Raw genomic sequence first — 20,841 nt, 5'->3', positions numbered from 1 at the left:
TGAATACCACCTGGTCCTGGTGACTTATTACTGTTACGTTTATTAATTTGTTCCAAAACCTCTGTTAATGATATCTCAATCTGGGACAATTCCTCAGATTTGTCACCTAAAAAGAATGGCTTAGGTTTGGGAATCTCCCTCACATCTTCAACCATGAAGACTGATGCAAAGAATTCATTTAGCTTCTCTGCAATGTCCTTATCATCCTTGAATGCTGCATTGGCATCTTGATTGAACACTGGTTGTTTAGCAGGCTTCCTGTTTCTGATGTACTTAAAAAAAATTGCTATTACTTTTTGAGTCTTTGGCTAGCTGTTCTTCACTTTTTTTTGACCTTCCTAATTATATTTTTATGTTTCATTTGCCAGAGTTTATGCTCCTTTCTATTTCCTCATCCAGGGCATAATTTGTCCCCAGGCTTGGCGGGACTGAGTAAATCTGCTGTGAAAATTGATACTTGTATATTAGTTAATATCACTTTTCACAGCAAACTTACTAGCTAGCAGTAAATACATTACAATGATTTGGATGTGTATATGTGCCTATCTATTTTGTTTTTCTAAAGTTAATTAAGTATTTTTGGAAAAAGTGTGTGTGGCCACCAGCAAGAGTTGGTGACTGCACTCTGAGGCCACCAAAAATTTGTCCTGAGAGCCTCTGACTTTGGGTTCCCTTCTCGAGGTCTCTCTTTCTTAAGGAATGCTTACAAATGGACTGCTATTTCTCCATAGTCTGGGATAAGCTCTTCTAGAAAAATCTTGTAGAAACACCATAGGCCCATTTCCAAGGCAAGCAATGGCAGAGTTGAAATCATCCTTAACTTTTGATGATCTGAAGATTTTCCACCAGGCTGTAGAATTCAGTCCCCAAAAATGCATCTCTTGTTTTTTCAGTTGTGCCTTGGATAGGTTTACCTTTAATCTTCGTTGCATGAAGGTTACCAGCAAGGTTTCCAATATTACCACATGGTGATCCTTTTTCACAATCAACAAATCATCCACATATTGTAGATATTCTAAATTGGCCAATAGGGCCCTCATATAAGCATAAAAATAGATGGTGAATTATGGAACTTCTGGGGCACAGCAGTAAAGATATATTGACCTACTTCAAATTGGAAGACACATTTATACTTGGAATCTGGATGCAAAGGAATTGAGCAAAACCCATCAGAAATGTTCAGTACAGAAAACCATTTGGCATTTCTGTCAATAGCCTTTAATACCTGTGGTTATGAAGGAACAAGTGGAGCACATGCCCCAATAACTGTATTTAAATATCATATAAGTAGTTAGGTGCCACTGCCATCTGGCCTCTGCACAGGCCACATTGGGTGATTTACTACTGAGGCAAATTTTCCATAGATCTTTTGTTCTAGGAGTGACTGTATTTATTCTTTCAGTATCCTCTACTGCCTTTCTAGGGTAGGGATATTTTTTCCATCCTCTGTTACAACATAGAGGGGTAGCCGTGTTAGTCTGGATCTGTAAAAGCAGCAAAGAGTCCTGGGGAACCTTATAGACTAACAGACATTTTGGAGCATGAGCTTTCATGGGTGAATACCCACTTCGTCAGATGCAGGTAGTGGAAATTTCCAGGGGCAGGTATATATATGCAGGCAAGCTAAAGATAATGAGGTAGTTCAATCAGGGAGGATGAGGCCCTGTTCTAGCAGTTGAGGTGTAAAAACCAAGGGAGGAGAAACTGGTTTTGTAATTGGCAAGCCATTCACAGTCTTTGTTTAATCCTGAGCTGATGGTGTCAAATTTGCAGATGAACTAAAGCTCAGCAGTTTCTCTTTGAAGTCTGGTCCTGAAGTTTTTTTGCTGCAGGATGGCCACCTTAAGGTCTGCTATAGTGTGGCCACGGAGGTTGAAGTGTTCTCCTATAGGTTTTTGTATATTGCCATTCCTAATATCTGATTTGTGTCCATTTATCTTTTTCCGTTGCGACTGTCCAGTTTGGCCAATGTACATAGCAGAGGGGCATTGCTGGCATATGATGGCGTATATTACATTGGTGGACATGCAGGTGAATGAACCAGTGATGGTGTGGCTGATCTGGTTAGGTCCTGTGATGGTGTCACTGGTGTAGATATGTTGGCATCAAGGTTTGTTGCATGGATTGGTTCCTGAGCTAGAGTTACTATGGTGCGGTGTGCAGTTACTGGTGAGAATATGTTTCAGGTTGGCAGGTTGCCTGTGAGCAAGGACTGGCCTGCCACCCAAGGCCTGTGAAAGTGTGGGATCATTGTCCAGGATGGGTTGCAGGTCCCTGATCATGCGTTGGAGAGGTTTTAGCTGGGGACTGTATGTGATGGCCAGTGGAGTCCTGTTGGTTTCTTTCTTGGGTTTGTCTTGCAGTAGGAGGCTTCTGGGTACATGTCTGGCTCTGTTGATCTGTTTCCTTATTTCCTCATGCGGGTATTGTAGTTTTGAGAATACTTGGTGGAGATTTTGTAGGTGTTAGTCTCTGTCTGAGGGGTTAGAGCAGATGCGGTTGTACCTCAGTGCTTGGCTGTAGACAATGGATCATATGATGTGCCCAGGATGGAAGCTGGAGGCATGAAGGTAGGCATAGCGGTCGGTAGGTTTTCGGTATAGGGTGGTGGTAATGTGACCATCACTTATTTGCACCGTGGTGTCTAGGAAGTGGACCTCCCATGTAGTTTGGTCCAGGCTGAGGTTGATGTTGGGGTGGAAGCTGTTGAAATCGTGATGGAATTTTTCCAGAGACTCCTTCCCATGGGTCCAGATGATGAAGATGTCATCAATGTAGCGTAGGTAGAGAAGGGGCATGAGTGGACGAGAGCTGAGGAAGCGTTGTTCCAGGTCGGCCATAAAAATATTGGCATATTGTGGGGCCATGCGGGTGCCCATAGCGGTGCCACTGATCTGGAGATATATGTTGTTATCAAATTTGAAATAGTTGTGTTTGAGGATAAAGGCACAGAGCTCAGCAGCCAGTTGTGCTGTAGCATCATCAGGGATACTGTTCCTGACAGCTTGTATTAGGAATGGCAATATACAAAAACCTGTAGGAGATCACTTCAACCTCCCTGGCCACACTATAGTAGACCTTAAGGTGGCCATCCTGCAGCAAAAAAACTTCAGGACAAGATTTCAAAGAGAAACTGCTGAGCTTCAGTTCATCTGCAAATTTGACACCATCAGCTCAGGATTAAACAAAGACTGTGAATGGCTTGCCAATTACAAAACTAGTTTCTCCTCCCTTGGTTTTCACACCTCAACTGCTAGAACAGGGCCTCATCCTTCCTGATTGAACTACCTCATTATCTCTAGCTTGCCTGCATATATATACCTGCCCCTGGAAATTTCCACTACATGCATCTGACGAAGTGGGTATTCATCCACGAAAGCTCATGCTCCAAAACATCTGTTAGTCTATAAGGTGCCACAGGACTCTTTGCTGCTGTTACAACACAGGAATCTATTTGACCAAAATCATCTTTGGAGACAGCAAATACCTTTTGCTGTCTGATATATATTTGTTTCACATCCTCCTGTTCTTCCTTCTCAAAAGGAGGGTACTGCACCAGCATAAACATGATAAGTGCCTTCGGTATACCCACGTATTAGCTAGGTCTACTATGAGACCATGCTGGACTATAATGTAGATCCCATAAGTGGTTATTTTGTAGGTAGATCTGCAAGAGCAAGTGTGGCATCTTTTTGCAGTCCTTTTGGGACTAGGCATAGAAATTATTGCCATCAAAGGCTTGCAGTCTCATTTAATTAGGGCTCCACAATGGGGCAATCCCCAAGTATTTCTCATAATAGATGGCAACAGATGCCTCTGTAGCTACTGTGACTGTTTGTCAATTACCTCCTATCCAATGCTCTATGAGGGGACATCCCCATTTGTTGAGACAAAGAGAAACTAACATCTCAAGAAGAAGGCTCCATTTCCCTGGGCTGAAATTTAAGCCTGTGTCCCAGGCACTGTTGTAGTTGCTGCTACCAGACAATTATATTGTGCTGGGAGTTGACCCGTCCTTTTTTTTTAACGGTGGTATCATAGCAACGTCCTGTCTTTAAGCTGTTTTCACTTCATCATTTTTTCTCTGAGCCTCAGCCAGTGGTGTCCATAGCAGCCTGGCTTTCGTACTGAGACTTTTTGATTTCTAGCTTACACTCTGCTCTTTCTGCGCCACTTGGCCATAGGCAACAACCTCTCTGAACTTCCCTTCTAACTCCTCTTTGTTTTTTCTTCTTTTAACTCTTTCTTCTGTATTTTTAATTGGCTTCAGGATTTTTGAATCCCTCTTAACTTGTCCTGGAGACATAAGATTCCTTCCATACACCACACCATCCTCTTTTATAGCAATCTTTATATTTTTTTATTATTTACGATATGATGCTCAAAGGTCTTTTGAATCTTATCCCAAGGCTTCCCCTCAGCTAAGACCTTTCTGTACATACCTGCCTACCCTCTACATCTCCAGGGGAGATTATGAATTGTTTAATATACTCCTCTAATTTTAAGCAGCCTGTTTCTCTGTCTGAGTATTAATATAATACCATGGACATGTGGTCACTCATTTGACCTTCTTAATATTCTCCTCTCTAAGTTGCTAGCCCCAGGTGGGGGTAAGGTAGTAATATACTGATGGTCTGTGCCCGCTCAGGAATGCCAATTTGTTGGGTGAAAAACTCAGTCCACATTAATTTAACAAGTTTAATCAATTTCAACATATTATTATAACAATTTAGGACAATATACTACCACCGTAATTAAACCACAAAATATAAGTGCATAAGTAAAACAGGTAAAGCAGAAAAGAGCAGTGATCAGTTACCTTATCCTAGGGTGAAGGTAGGCTGTTTACTTCATCAGCAAGTCCATATTGATTTGATAGTGTGGGAGGGTGGGGGCGATGGGACCTGTGTTTCTCCTATTATTCTTAGCAGTTCACATCCTTTTATACCTTTATATGTAGGGCCCTACCAAATTAATGGCTGTTAAAATGCATCAGGACAGTAAAATCTGGTCTCCCCTGTGAAATATGGCTATTGTAGGGGAGTCGTGGTATTGCCACACTTACTTCTGTGTTGCCTTCAGATCTGGATGGCCAAAGAGCTGTCGCTATTGGGTGGGTGCCCAGCTCTGAAGGCAGCGCCATGCCAGCAGCAGGGCAAAAGGGTCAGGGCTGGTTTTACAGGGGGACAAAATGGGTGATTGCCCAGAGCACCATAGTCAGGGAGGCACTGGGGTGACATCCCTCCCAAACACACACACCAAACCCAAGGCCCCTTCAACCCTGAGCACAGAGCCTGGGAGGAGAAGGGCTGGTGGGGGGCTTCTACTGTGTGCCAGGCTCCAGCGGCTAGGCTCAGCTGAGCTGGGGAGAAACGGGACTTTCTCTTTTCCAGCATGGGCTGCTCCCAAGGCTGGGTCAGATCCAGCTCCAGGAACCACTCCTGGTAGGAGGAAGCTCCATGGCTCCAGGCTGGGAGCTGTGCTTTGAAGGCAGCACTCCTACCAGCAGCAGCACAGAAGTCAGGGTAGCATGGTATGGTATTGCCATCCTGACTTCTGCACTGCTGCTGCTGGTGCTCCCTTCATAGATGGATATCCAGCCACCTGCAGCCACTCTCCAATCACTCAGCTCTGAAGACAGTGCCACCACTTTCAGCATCACAGAAGTAAGGGCAGTAATACCACAACCCCTCACAATAGCCTCGCAACACCTCCACACAACTCCCTTTCCGGTTAGAACCACCACAGTTACAAAACCATGAAATTTAAATCTGATACAGTGAAATTTAAGATTTTTTAAAATGCTATGACAGTGAAATTTACCAAAAGGGATTAAAACTTTGGTAGGGCCCAATTTATATGCTTGAGTAATCGGTACATTAGTGCATGCCCATATCTTATCACTTATTTCCTGTGTCCATATGTGATATATTTCATGTTATACACAAAAACACACTTCTAATTGGTTCCTTCATATCAATCATATGCAGGCAATGCATATTAATTGTGTTATGTTGCTGTTCACCCTCATAGACTTCAAGGCCAGAAGGGACTATGGTGATCATCTAGCCTTACCTCCTGCACATTGCAGGCCACAGAACCTCGCGCACATACTCCTGTAATAGACTCATAACCTGTAGCTGAATTACTGAAATCATCAAATCATGATTTGAAGGCTTTAATTTACAGAGAACCCACCATTTACACTAGTTTAAACCTGCAAGTGGCCTGTTCCCCATGCTACAGAGGAAGGTGAAAAATGCTCCAGGGTCTCCGTCAATCTGACCTCAGGGAACATTCCTTCCTGACCCTATCTATGTCATTAGTTAAACCCTAAGCAGGTGGACTGAAGCCACCAGCCAAACACCTGGAAAATAACTCTATATTGTAACTCAGAGCCCTTCCCGATCTCCATCTAGTCCCATTACTGACCATTGGAGATATTCGCTAGTAGCAGTCGCAGATCAGCTACATCCTATTGTAGGCAATGTCATCACACCAGCGCCTCCATAATCAAGCTTAGTCTTGAAGCCAGTTAGATTTTTTTTTGCCTCCACTACTCCCCTGTTCAAATGTCTCAATTTATCTACTTTGCGGTCTGGTGTACATACCCCTGACATTTTGGATCTAGGGTACGTTGTTCTTCTCAAGACTCCTGTTATTCAATTTTTAACCAACTTTTAGTTGACACACTGACAGTTTAGAACATTTGTTCTAATAAACAGCATATTATGTTGAAGTTCTCCATTCTCGATACAGATTCCATAGCTTATTTTTCTTAAAGCCTGCCAAGTATTTGGTTCACTTAATGACAGGCCTTAACTTAATAACAGGTCCTTCATCCTAATGGCTAACATGTCTAGCCTTAACTCTCACTCAATATAAGTAATCAGTCAGGCCCTCACTCAATATTTTGATTCTCCAACAGTGGCTCTAGTTTCCATCTGCTTGTTTTAAAATGTATAAACCGTATTTACTTCTTTCCATAATAACAGAAACAGATAAAACATAGGGGAGCATCCACAGAAATCCAAACGATATTTGTGCGGATATGGCAAAGACAATGAAGAAAGGAAATTAGCAACATCTAAGGACTTTACTAACATTAAAACATTTTATAAAACTACTGTTAAAGTTACTATTTAATATGTAAAGAAATAACTGAAAACAGGGAAAAATAATGCTGAAAGGGCAAAACATTTTATGGGCACTGGAAAACAATAAACAATATAGTAAAAGAATGAACAGTGTGCTGAATAGTCTAAAAAACTTGCTAGTGTATTAATCAAGAAGGATTTTAGTTCATTATGAGTTTTAACTCTAGAAAGAATGAAACATGGAACTATTTGTCCAATATATTTTGCTTTCTTTCCAGCTTTTCTTTCCAGCCATTTTCTTTACTGGTTTGCACAAAAATCTACTCTAAAAGAACAATATTAAAGTTGAAAAGTCAAGCACTCAAAAATTAGGAAATGCCAGAATTAAGATTGTCTGTGCTACCTTAATTTGCCCCCTTTGTATGTATGCATTATGATAATAATCTGATCACATACTAATTTTTCCACAGTACACAGTATGGACAGTGCTCAGTGAATAAGCAGTTATTCACTATGTTGTTTAATCCTCATTGTTCAATGCATGACCCTAGCCCTTGTTTACTGCACACTGTTCAAACCCTGCACTGAAGACAGAATCATTAATTTCTTCATGGGCTTTTGTATAGCACTCATCAATATAGTATCTGAGCACTTAAACAAACATTAATTAGTTTATCTTTACAGCACCAATGTGAGATGAGAGGTGGGATTATCCCCATTTTACAGGTACAGCGAGATTAAGTTAAAAATATCCATTAATTTGGGTGCCCAATTTATTATAACAGAAAAAGGTGGGGAGAAGGTCAGTTTATTTCCCTTCTTCTCTGAATTAGCCAGCAGATCTGTCTAACAATGGAGGGAAGCAAAAGCTACATACCTGCCATTATGCACCTGAAAGCCCTGGAACAGTAGTGCCCACCTCTTCCTTCACCCCCCGAATCTGTGCAGCTCCACTCTTTCTCCAAAGCAGGGTTATGGCTTAATGACTCAATTTAGCATCCTGATTGTAAACTTTTTGGAGTAGGGACTATGTTTTCCTTCACACAATGCCAGGTATATGATAAATGATAAATAGAAGGTTTTAATATTAATCCTACCTTTGCAAATAAAAGCTGGATACTGTAGAAATCAGAGGTCAAAAATGTGTGTGTGTATTACATATGTTAAACTGTATCACTTACAAGTGTGATCAGAATTTAATTTGGCTTTAAGCAGAGTGCAAACTGCTTTGTGCTAAATGAAGCATACAGCCTGAGATGTCCCCATATATATATAAAAATGAAGACATCTCGGGCTGCAAGTATATATAAATTTCAAGTGCGTGACTCTCTACTCTCTCCAGGCTCTTCCTTTCAGGAACTTAGAAATTCACTCTCCCATCTGCCCAAAATAATAAAAAGTCACAACAAAGAACACATTATGTGACAGAATTACAGTTTCCAGACAGCTATCTACTAAAATAATGGAATGAATTAGAGTTATTTATGAATGGCTAGAAACTATGGATAAATTCTCACCTGCATAGATCTTATCATATAAAAGCATACCATCCGCTTCCAAAATTGAGTGAACAGCTTGGCAGAGGCTATATCTCATTTATCTCATCTCAGCATTGTTTTGAACAAAATCAATTGAAATGTGTCCTTCTTTCCACATAACTCATAAGATTAAAAAGTCATGTCTTTTTCCACTCTCCTCTGCTCATGTAGCCTAACAACCATTGAGTTATTTATCATCCATTTATCACTTGTCTGTTTAGAGTCAGTCTTTTTACAGTAAAATCTTGTGTTGGTTTAGATCAGATATATGGTATGCACCTGATTGTGTACAGAATAAACAAGTGGTGGCATTTGGTGGCGTCATTCCTCAAACTGGAATGAACCAGATGCTTTCCTTAATCAATCAGAATGAATAATGTGGATGTGCTTCGCAGTGACTAAAATCAGTGCTGCCAGCATGGCACTACATGATTTCATCTTCCTAACCAGACTAGCAAAATGCTTCACCTCTCTTACACCTGACAACTTTATTTCCACATGTTCAATTTAGCAAACCTCAAAAGGAATTCTAAAAGCTTGCCTGGCTCATAAAATGTTTACTAGATCTCTCTACAGGAAGACTGCTCCTCTACAGAGCTCCATAATAATGGGAAATAAAGTGGACAAGTAAACCAGAGTGACTAGAGTAAACAGTCATATTCACCAGAGATTGCTTACAGGCATACATGATACAAAGGAGAATGTATTCAGCCACTTTATTTTATATTCAATTTAGAGCAAATGCTTATTGTAGGAAAAGAAAACCTTGTTATCCAGGGCTGGCATTTGTTTAAGTCTGATTTTAAAGTAAAGTATGCTCTGATCAAATATTACATTTTACTTCAGCTTTTATTCTAATTTAACCTCAAATGGAACTATTTACTATGCTAAGGAGGAGAGCTTTTTCCAGCAGAAAGCTGAAGGACTAATTACCAGCCATAACCCATTTAAGGTGTGTGTGAAAAGACAGAAAAGCGCAATGTTACCGTCAGCCTTTGTATTTAAGATACATTTATAAATAGTTTATAAAAGGTAAATAAATCACAAGTATATGTTATATAAACATGTAACAGGCAAGAGGCGCACATATTGTAGATATTTTAAGGTATGTCAGTAAAAGGTGGTACCTAAAGTTAAAAACCTATTTGCAACCTATTGACACTCTATAACAATTGCTTGAACATTTTATAACACTTATTAATCATTTATCTCTTCATAAACAATATAAGGTGATATAAGATGTGAGCAATAGTGGTAATACTAATACCTACCTATGCAATGCTTTTCATCCATAGGGTTCAAAGAGGTCTTAAGTACAGTAGCTGAAAGTACCCAGTGATACTGAGCTGGTGCATGAAGTGGCTAAGCAATAATTAATACAGACAGGGTTCTGTTGCAGAGTGGCTGCTATTAGCTTGTTTATTCCTAAATGTGTTAACATAGTACTTACCACTTATGCAGCATTTCTTCACATTTATAGCCCTTTATTACAATTACCTAAACACAGTCATGTTTTTTAGGTGTGGTCTTTTAAGTTATATGGAGAATCAACTCCTTTGCTTCCCTCTTATTGAGATTACCTCAGTCATAGTTATGGCTGCATTAGACGTACACAGCATTTTATAGCACTCCAAATACATGTATGAAACCAGGAAAACCAAGTCTCTTGCTGCTGAAGTTCACAAAGTAAGGGCCCAAGCCAAAGCCCATTGAAGTTGATGGAAAAGAAAAAGAATTACTCAAGGAAGAATGCCTACTCAAAACCAGACTTAATCATTCCTTTTATATTGGAGAGTAAATATTTTGTTCTGCAAATGAGCTCATTTGCTAGAATCTGATCTTAATTACATCGCGGATCTGTGAGCTCAGATCAAGCATGAGTAGTCTTTTGGCTTATCCAAGGCCGTGATCAAGTGTCTTGATGTTTTTGGTCTTTTAGCCTCAAGATGAAAACCTTGTCTGTGTCTCTGGGACCTTGAAGTAAAAACATTATCTAAGTTATATCTGGAATAATTTATGTCAGTGGAGTTGACCTGGATTTGCCTACCCCCAAAATAAGAGATGACTGGATTGAGTTGCACCATCTTCAACAGAAGAATTAAACTCTATGTTGTGTGTGAGGGGAGGGAAGTGGCCTATTTGATTATATGCAGAAGGTTGACTAAACACTGACTGAGGGCACCAGGTCACTGGCTCTTTTCCCACAAAAAGACATACATGTATGCTGAGCTGGGGAGCATGGCATCAGATGCCTACTAAGAGAACTTGTAAGGATTTGAGAATAGAACTAATCAAAAGATGAGGAAAGAAAAACTCACTTTTTCTAAAAATTTAAAAATATTTTTCCCCCACAGGTTTTGACAAGGAATGATTTTTCTTTCATACACTGTTGCTCACGTATACAGGTTTGTTATCAATTCCCCTCCCACTACACACACACTCTTCTGTACCTTTTTTCCCCCTTTTCCCCCTTTGACCTTGAAAAAAGGGAGGGGAGAAGGGATGAGAAACAGGGAACAAAAAGCAAATGCTAAACTAAATGAAGAAAAAACTGAAAACAAAAAAAAACTGCATTTTTTCAATCAGATTTTTTTAACAGCTATTTTATTCAAAAGTGTTTTTTGCTCAAAATTTTCAACCAGCTCTACTTGAAAGTAAGAGTCACTTGGAAGGCAGGGGTCACATATGTGTGTCCTTGTGTATGTGTAGTGGCCATTGAGTCTCAAAGTCTGTGTAATTTTAAAAGATACTGTGTAATTTTGGATAATTATCTCAAGCAAACTACTAAAGCTAGAGGTAGAGAGAATTTGAGAGTGGTATTAGAGGCAAACAGCTTGAAAATTAAAGCAGAAGAGATAATCACAGCAAACGGAGTAGCCATACTACAGAGATTTTAATGTCTGCACTTCAGTAACTCAGAAATAACTGTACAGGAATTATACATATTCCTGTACCATGACTGGCTAATAAAGGCTGCCAGCCAGAAATCAGGGAGTCACACAGTGAGAAATAATTGAACAGAGATTTTACAAATTAGACATCCATAGCCAGAGTATAAGGTATTGCATGAATGAGAAACTATACAAGTATGAATCAGTATTTGTACAGGATCCCTGCACACTGACTCCTTGATTCCATTTCAGTATCATTTGAAAATAAACACACTTAGAATTATTTTATTGGTGTGCTCATTTCATGTTACGCCTCATCTTTTCATACAGCAAACCATAAAACACAACACATGTTCAGATTTGCTGGTGGTTTCTAATTTGATGATCAGAATGCAAATTTTCTTCCTATGCAATACATGAAGAAGTAAAACACCCCCTAAAACACGATCAAGCAAAAAATTTATCATTGATTATCAGTACCACACCTTGTCTTACATTTTATTTCTGTGTGATCTCATATAGGTAGCTATGTATCAGCAGACAAATATACTTTCTAAAATTGAAATTCAAAGATGTAGATAATAGAGAACCAGAATCTCTTTGTAGAATAGACATTGTCCTCATTGTTAGGCCCAGATGTTTGTAACAATCAGTAAACTGTATTATAACAGCAACAACCAAAACAGCATGAAGGAAAGGTCTGCTTAGCTAGATTTATTAGGCAAAATCTTTAATATGCCATATGGCAGCTTGGCTCTTCCAGGAAGCACAACCATGTGAATTAATGTTCTGAGGTGTGCTGACCAGCACCACCAGAGAAATTGATGCCACCCAGGGGAAAAAAGTGTTTTCAGCAGAATTTTTCGCTAGTGTCACTTGTGATACATTGTCAGGTAGTCCATTATGTCCCAATATGTTTTCAATCAAACCAGCGATCTCCATTTAGCTCGCAGTTTAGAGGAATCGCTAGGCATCTTGATTACAAGAAATAGAGGACATTTATAAGATTTGTCATGTTATCTAACACAGTTTGCTTTTATCAGAATACTTCATGCAAGAAATCCAAACAAAAGGATTTACAAAGGTTTTAAGGGCCATTATTCAAGTAAATGGAAACAAGGCACAGAATACATTGTTTAGAGAGCTTAGCAGATATTTTTCTTCTTCCTGAAAATAACTGTATATGGAAGTCCTTTAACCATTAAAATGTTGTGGCACTGAAGAATAAATGCTTTTATTGGAATGATTTAAATCAATCTTGTATGTCCTTTTCATTAACTGACTGTAGCATTTTATAGTTGTTTTTAAAGGAGTTGGGGAATATGAGCCGTAATACACAGACAAAATGCAACCTTGAACATAATAAAATATAGACTCACACTCTCTGAACAAAATGCTAGAACTTATATTGTATTATTTAAATAGCTGTTTTATTATTTCTTTTTTGCTCAGTTGCATATTGCTTGACATGTTGCAACAGCACTCAACTAGTGAATGTACAGAGGAAAGAGATGTTTAAAAGATGCCAACTCGTGGACAATAAGGCCCTGATCCTGAACCACTGAAGGCAGTGTGAGCAAGATCAGGGTGTAAATCTCTTCTTTAGTAAGTCAGCAGTGGAACTTTTGGTTACCTTTTCTTGTAAAATTCATTAGCTTCAAGTTCAGGGAAACATTTTTTTTCATACAGTGCACATTCAGCCTCTGGAATCCATTGTCACATAATATGATCGAAGCCAAGAGTTTTGCAGGCTTCAAAAAGAGGTTTAGATCTTTATATGGATAAGAACATCCAGAGCTGGAGTAGTTAGAAGTTGTTGGTTTTTTTTAAAAGAATAGTTTTTGAAAGGATATAAACACTCATATTTCAGGGCATAAGCCAACCAGTATTCAGTGCAGGGGTAAGGTTGGGAAGAAGTTTCCCTTTGGGTCAGGTTAACTCCACAATAGCCTCCTTCAGATTTTTTTTTGCAACTTTCATTGAGTTACAGAGACATCTAGTACATTGAGGATTTCAATAACACTACACTGATATCCTCCAGCTGAAGACCTGAGTCCTTTTTCCTTCATAATGGGTTTGATTTCTGGCTCAGCCTTCCAAAAATTCAGTTTACACAGAAACATCGGAATGGCCATGCTGGATTAGACTAGTGGTCCATCTAGTCCAGTATGCTGTCTCCAGTGTTTCAGAGGAAGGGACAAGAAACTCTGTGGTAGGCAAATATGGGATGACTTCTGCCCTGGGATACAACAAATGTGCCATGTTTCTATTGGAATTATGAACTAAATATTCAAACCAGGGTGCCTAACATTAGACTCCTACATACACATTTAGACAACATTAACTTCTTTTGGCATTATAAACTTGTGAATTTAGATGCTCAGCTTTTAGGCACCCAAGTATCAGCATTTTGTTCCTAATTCCAATAAGAAAAAATATTTTTTCACTTAAACTACAGCAGTGCTTGGAAAATGGTTTAAAAGCAAACATTTCTGGAGGATATTCAAATTAATGCAATGGACTACATGGAAAGTTTTCAGTCAGTTTTAAATTATTTTAGCAAAACAAAAAAAAGGTTCAATACAGCCAAAATTTATCCCCAGTTATAAAAGTTAACTTTTATTTTAGTTACACTCTTGTCTTTTTAATAAGGGCAACTTCATCAGTAAAAGCAACAGTGCTTGTTAGAAAACATGGCCCACAAAAACAAATATTATATTTACCCTGTGAGCATTATTAGAAGATATTTGAGTAGCAACATTTGCGGAAAAGCTGTGGTGTTTTCCAGTTGAAAAGCCATAAGCTCTTCTTTCCCTTCAGCAACTAAACAACAATTGACTTGGAAATCTTATATGTAGATTGCTTATTACCATTGAGCTTCTTTACCATTTATTGGTTCATTGCCCCAGAAAAAAACAAATCTTTAAAACTTTATATTTTTACAAAGTCTTAACTTTCATATATTTAAATTATATATATTTAATTGCAAATTATAATAACCATGACACAGAAATACTTCAAATTATGACACATCTTAGCATTTCTTTTTCATAGCAATTGATATTTCCCTAGCAGTAACTCTATTTGGGTTTATGATTTAATGAATGAAGAAAAGTAACTACTAAATTAGAAGTAATATAGAGTCACTTTTAGTTTTGCCATTGGCAAACAATACTTACAAAGGCTCATAAGCCTAGGCATAGCACATCTGTGATAATAAATCATATTCGCAAGGCAAAATTTACATTGTAGTCTTGCATTCAAGTAGAAAATTTGGAAAAAAAAATTTTCTTTTTTTCCATTTTTCCCCTATATTTTGTTAAACAGGGTGAAAGAGGTACAATGGAGGATGTTCAACAAAGTTTTTCAGATAATTTGGTAATCTTACATATCCGTTCAAACAGTTGAAATGAACAAAGAATCCATTATTTATTTAAAGGGATGGCAAATTTAATATCTACGTCTTGGAAATCATGGTTGTGTTTACTAATGTAATTAGTATAAATTTGAAAGATCTGAATTGCCATTGTCCTTCTCCTTCATATTTAGACTATATCCATCAACATCATTTGGAAATCACATAAAGATCTTTCATGGATATATGTTTTACAGCTACTATTATGAATTAATGTCTGCTCCAATCAACTCCAGACTGTAAAGATGCTAATTGTTAGAGGAAGGACTGAATTATGCAACTTGCTTTTCTTCAGGAGATCGTCACACTTTGCTCCTGATGATCATCAGATCTCAGAGCATGAGAAAATCTGAAAACCTTTTACCAAATTAATCTCTGCCACCATAACATCTTCTCAATATGCAGTTCTAGATGTAGGAATGATTTGCAGATCCACATTTCCAAAATACATAATCAGAGTTTAAACATGCCAAACCTCAAATATGGGCCAGTCAGTCATGCAGAACTCTTGTGGTTATAGAGGGTTGGTTCTGGTTGGCCCAGGGAAATGTTTTCCTCTCCCAGTCTGTTTCCCCTTGGAATGCATGTCTCTGTGAGAAGACCCAAAACTCCCGCCTTTGATATTTGCTGGAATGCAGGGACAGCTTCTCCCTTTTGGGTTGAGAAGCTTGTTCAATGTCTTGGTGAATAGTTTCCTCCTCCCTACCCATGAAAGTCTTTATTCTGCTTTTGCCTGGGGGTCAGCCTCATAGGATCATAGTCATATCTGTCTCCTTTCATGCTTTTCTTCCTTGAAGGAATGGCTGCCATGAGTTTGTCCCTCCAGACAAGAGCTTCCTGAGTAAAACACAGCTGAGATTGTAACATCTAGAGCTAATGCCAAAATATGTAGTTGCCCTTTATGAAGGCTAGCACTATGCTTTCTGTAGACATTTTGGGAGGAAGTCCCATCAGCTAGCATCACTATTTCCTTGGGACATTACTGCTATAGCTACCTTAAGAAGTGCTACAGGTAGTTTTTGTACATAGGGATACATTAAAAGCTCTGTATCTGTCTGTTTAGCAACTTAGATTTACTGGATCTTTCCCATTTTACTTTAATTACCTCTTCCAGTGCAAAGTGTATCAGATGGAAAAATTCCTTCTCACCTCACAATGGGAATTATTATCTGGGAATATTTTTGCCTCATGTTTCCTTTTGTTTAGGAGAGAGTACCTAGTGTCCTGGATGCCCCTTTCAACATAGTGTTGGAGAAACTGATAAGGAAAGACATTCTTGTCCTGAGATTCTTCCTGTGACTTCCTGTGATCTGATTCTGAGAGATCTCTTTCCTCAGGAGAGAATGTCTTCAACTGGATGATTTGTTCTGCATCTGCTTTCATTCCCTCTTGACCAATTATTCATCTTGGGATATGAAGATGAGCTGGAAGATTAGCTAGGGGCGTCATATCTATTCCTAATCATCGTATCTTCAGAGATGCTCAATATTGTGCAGATCTATTATGAGAATGAAACAAATGGGAACAAAAATAAAGGTCAGAACTAGATCAGCAAGCAAGAGTTTTGTTTTTAACCTCACAATTTGAGAGAGACACCCTGTACACATACATCTTGTAGCAAAGATATATTTTGCTGAAAAGTCAGGGTCAGAGTTTGATGTAAAGCCATTTCAATACAATGCACTATAGATCAGAAGTTTCCAAGAGTATTTTATTTAAACCAGCTAGTAGTGTTTGAGAAATGATAATTACTAGCCTTAATGAAAGTTAGATTTAATTTTGCTTTAGAATTTGATAGCTTTATGGGATTTTTATATGCCAATTTATAAGCTTGCAAAACTTGTCAGTCTGTCATCTCAGGCATCTGAAATCTTCTATCTAGCCATGGAACAGACAATATCGTCAGCAGCACTGCAGGCTCCCTGACATCACCCTGTCAATGTATTGTACTGCAACCCTGTTCTGGGAGGAATCACTGTTAGATGTGAGAGTAGTTTAGCCTCTGTTTATTCAATTTTTGTCCTCTCTGCTGAGACTCCCAACTAAAGGTATCAATTGTTATGGCAGGCACTTGACTAAGACCACAATCTCATTTCATATAGTCTAACAAAAAAGCCATCATGTGGTAATGACTTTCATTCACTACTAACCTGGCTGAAGTTGCACAGGCAGCTTAAAAATGAAACATTTTGTATCCCATTTATTAGTCCCCTGGGTGAGTCAGTTCCCTTTGTACCATTAGGCCAATTCATTGGTAGTGTAAAGTGTGGTGTAACATGCACGTAAATCAATCTCTCAAGAGGATATAACCTGTAGGCATTCAGTGCAGTATGTCGCTTCTTGGCCTAGTCGTTGGAGTTGGGGAATAGGGAAGTCAAAGGAGAAAAGGAACTATGGTGAAACTCAAACAGGAGCATTCCCTTGGTTACAAACACACCCCTACGGGGGTGCAAGGGATACCAGGGAGAGTTTAGTCATACCTAGAAATAACTAAACGTATTGCCTCCTAAGTCTTTAAATGACTTAGTGCTCAGGACAAAACAAAATGGAGCTCCTCAGACCCACCTGCATGAAGCTGCAGGGTCAATATCTACTTTATTGGGGCTTTTGGCATGTGCTAAAGGCAACAGAACAGATATTATGTCAGGCATTGGAGGAGAACCAAAATTTATAAAAGACACACTTCATTGTGCTTGTAAATACTGCCAAGGATGACACAAATGACATCTGTGAACACCATTAGTGATGCAAACGTTTGTCGTAGCAAAGGTTAGGAAATTACCAACACATATCAAAAGAAACCAGTCTAACTAACTTTGGGAACCAAAACTTCAATGTTTTTAAGATCCTTTAACCAACTTGGGAGGAGGGATAGCTTGGTGGTTTGAGCATTGGCCTGCTTAAACCCAGAGTTGTGAGTTCAGTCCTTGAGGGGGCCACTTAGTGAACTGGGACAAAAATCAGTACTTGGTCCTGCTAGTAAAGGCAGCAGGCTGGACTTGATGTCCTTTCCAGTTCTAGGATATTAGTATATCTCCTATTATTTATTAACTTTGGTGGCCTTCCCTCAGATGAATCATTATTAATTCTTTTGAGGTAGGCTTCAAGACCCCAGTCCAGTTCAGGGTCCCATTTTGCTAGGCTCTATAGAGACACATAGGAAGAAACAGACATGCTCTAAAGAGTATAATCTATTTTGAAACACAGGGCTTGTCTTCACTACCAGGGTAAGTCAACATAAGTTATGCTACTCCATCTACAAGACTAACATAACTGGAGTCAATGTAGGTTAAATCGATTTACCCTGATGTCTTCACTGCACTGAGTCAATGGGAGTCTCTAGTTGACTTCCCTTATTCTTCTCTGAGAGCTGGAGTACTGGAGTCAACCGGAGAATGCTCTGCCATTGATTTAGTAGGTCTTCAGTAGATCTGCTAAATTGATCCCTGCTGCATCAATTGCAGCAACTTCGAGCTCTTCGTAGCGAAGACTAGCCCACAATGAAATAAGTGAACACAAGAAACAACAGGAGGAACTGGGAATGGAGGATGAAGGAAACAGTGAAAAGACCATGCATGTTATGTTATGTTATGTTATGTTACACAGGATAGCTATGTACATAACTTTTTGGTACTTAGTCATTAGTCCACTGATGGGTAGAAAGATAGGTGACTAATCTCAGGATGCAGCTATGCAGGGGTCTAGTCGAGACTAGCTGTAATGTAGGTTTAGGTGTTAACACTGAATATGGATCAGTATGTTCAGGTGTCACTAGGACACTTGGTGCTATAAGGGTCATGGATGTAAATAACACCTGAAACGCTTCTATTTGTTTCAGATACATAATTACGTCTGTGCTTTTAAACTAGGTGTTAATGTTCCACACAGTGTATAAGCTAACAAGCAACATGATGGCATGTGTTCTTCTTTCTCACTGAATGTTCCTTGTAGCTCTGCATGTATCTCTATAGTATCTGACAGAATAGTATGTTATCTGTGAAAGTCATTGAATGTACATATTTCTTCATCAAATGAGTGCTCATTGTGCATCAACATTCAATGAGAAAATTGTGAGATACTTATGCAACTTTTTTTAATTTATTTTGTCTTGTTTTGCTTTGTTTGCTGTCATTTTACACTATGCCACATAACCTAACTTTTTTACACTGATCAGTTCTGATCCAAAATTCTCTTATTTTCTAAAGGGGAAGGAACAATGATAAAGCCAAAATGCAAAAAGAATCATACAGTGTATTGGTGACATTTGCTGGCATATTAACACATGCCTATTCATGCCTTTTTGAACAAGTTCTTGAACATGAGTTCTTTTTGTTGGATGGTTTAAATCAGGGTTTCTCAAACAGGGGTCGCTGCTTGTGTAGGGAAAGCCCCTGATGGGCCGGGCCAGTGTGTTTACCTGCCCCGTCCTCAGGTCCGGCGGATTGCAGCTCCCACTGGCCGTGGCTCACTGCTCCGGGTCAATGGGAGCTCCTGGAAGCGGCAGCCAGTAAGGCCCTTGGCCCGCACCACTTCCAGCAGCTCCCATTGGCCTGGAGCAGAGATCCGTGGCCAGTGGGAGCTGCGATCAGCCGGACCTGTGGACAGGGCAGGTAAACACATCGGCCCGGCCTGCCAGAGGCTTTCCCTACACAAGCAGCAACCCCTGTTTGAGAAACCCTGGTGTAAATGACATTCTTAAACTCTATAATTCCAGTGGTAACAGAACTAAGCGAAGATGTTAGTCTCTAATTTTTGCTATGTGAGATAATGTAAAAGTAACAAATTCACCACCAAATGTTATGTTAAAATAAATGTTTAAATTTCAAAGAAGGGCTATAAAAAAGACTAACTACATGATGGGTTATGGGGCATGAGATTAAACACTAGTATGGAAAGGAGTATGGAAGGTGAATATATGTTAAAAAAATTGTATACCTGTGACTAGCCAGTTTTTCTAGTTTACCTTTTCTCTTACTACAAGAACAAAGGACATAACAGGGGAAATTAAAAGACCAACAAATTTAAATGAAAACTTTTTATTCAATGTATAATTTATCTGTGGAACTTACTGCTACAGGATAAAATTAAATAGACTTGTTTGAATCTCAGAAGTTTCATTTTTGTAGAGGGTCATGCAAGCATTTTTTCCCTGATGCCTTGGGGGTATGAACGAGTGAGTTTGGCTTTATGCTTTGGGATTAAATGAACCACAAAATTCACATAAAATATCAGACGAAGCTAGTGCATGTCACATGGATTCGCCTGCTAAACCACAGCATTTCACATGGTTTGCTTTTTACACCATAATACAGCCCAATTAAATTTGAAACAGGACCCAGCATTGCTCAAAATAGGCAGCAGTGTCCCCAGAAACAGGGCCCAACTCTGTGAACCTTAGTAAACCTTTTAAATAACATGGTTTGAGTTCCAAGTCTAATGAAACATGAAGGCAGATGAATTTTGCATGAATTCCAGTTTTGCTGAAAGTATCTTACACAGCTGTGTTAGGGGATGGCCCTGTTTCTTAGCCCAGATCTGTACAAAGCTGAAATTAAAAGGGCTTTTGAGAGCCAAGCCACTGCTTGTTGTGTGCAGTGTGTTTCTATAGATTCATATTATCCACTTTCCTCATAAACACAGATAAAACATCTGGGGTAAACTGTGAATGTTATGGGGTTTTCCTCCCCCTAGGACCTTCTTCTGCTTTCTTCCTTCCATAGATGGGTTATTCTCCCCCTTCCCTTCATGGTGTCTGTGATAGCTGAGAACCCATAGGTTGATTCTTAGTGCCATAAACTTCTAGGATTAGCTGTATTTTATACAAGCATGTGTGGCATCCATCACTGTTAGAATGTGTTGCCCTGTAGGGAAAACAACTCAGAAGGCATTCACAGTGATTA

Source organism: Gopherus evgoodei, chromosome 1 (assembly GCF_007399415.2).
Source record: "Gopherus evgoodei ecotype Sinaloan lineage chromosome 1, rGopEvg1_v1.p, whole genome shotgun sequence".
NCBI classification, from domain to species: Eukaryota; Metazoa; Chordata; order Testudines; family Testudinidae; genus Gopherus; species Gopherus evgoodei.
The sequence above is the reverse complement of the archived record's forward strand: the minus strand, read 5'-3'. Positions refer to the sequence as shown.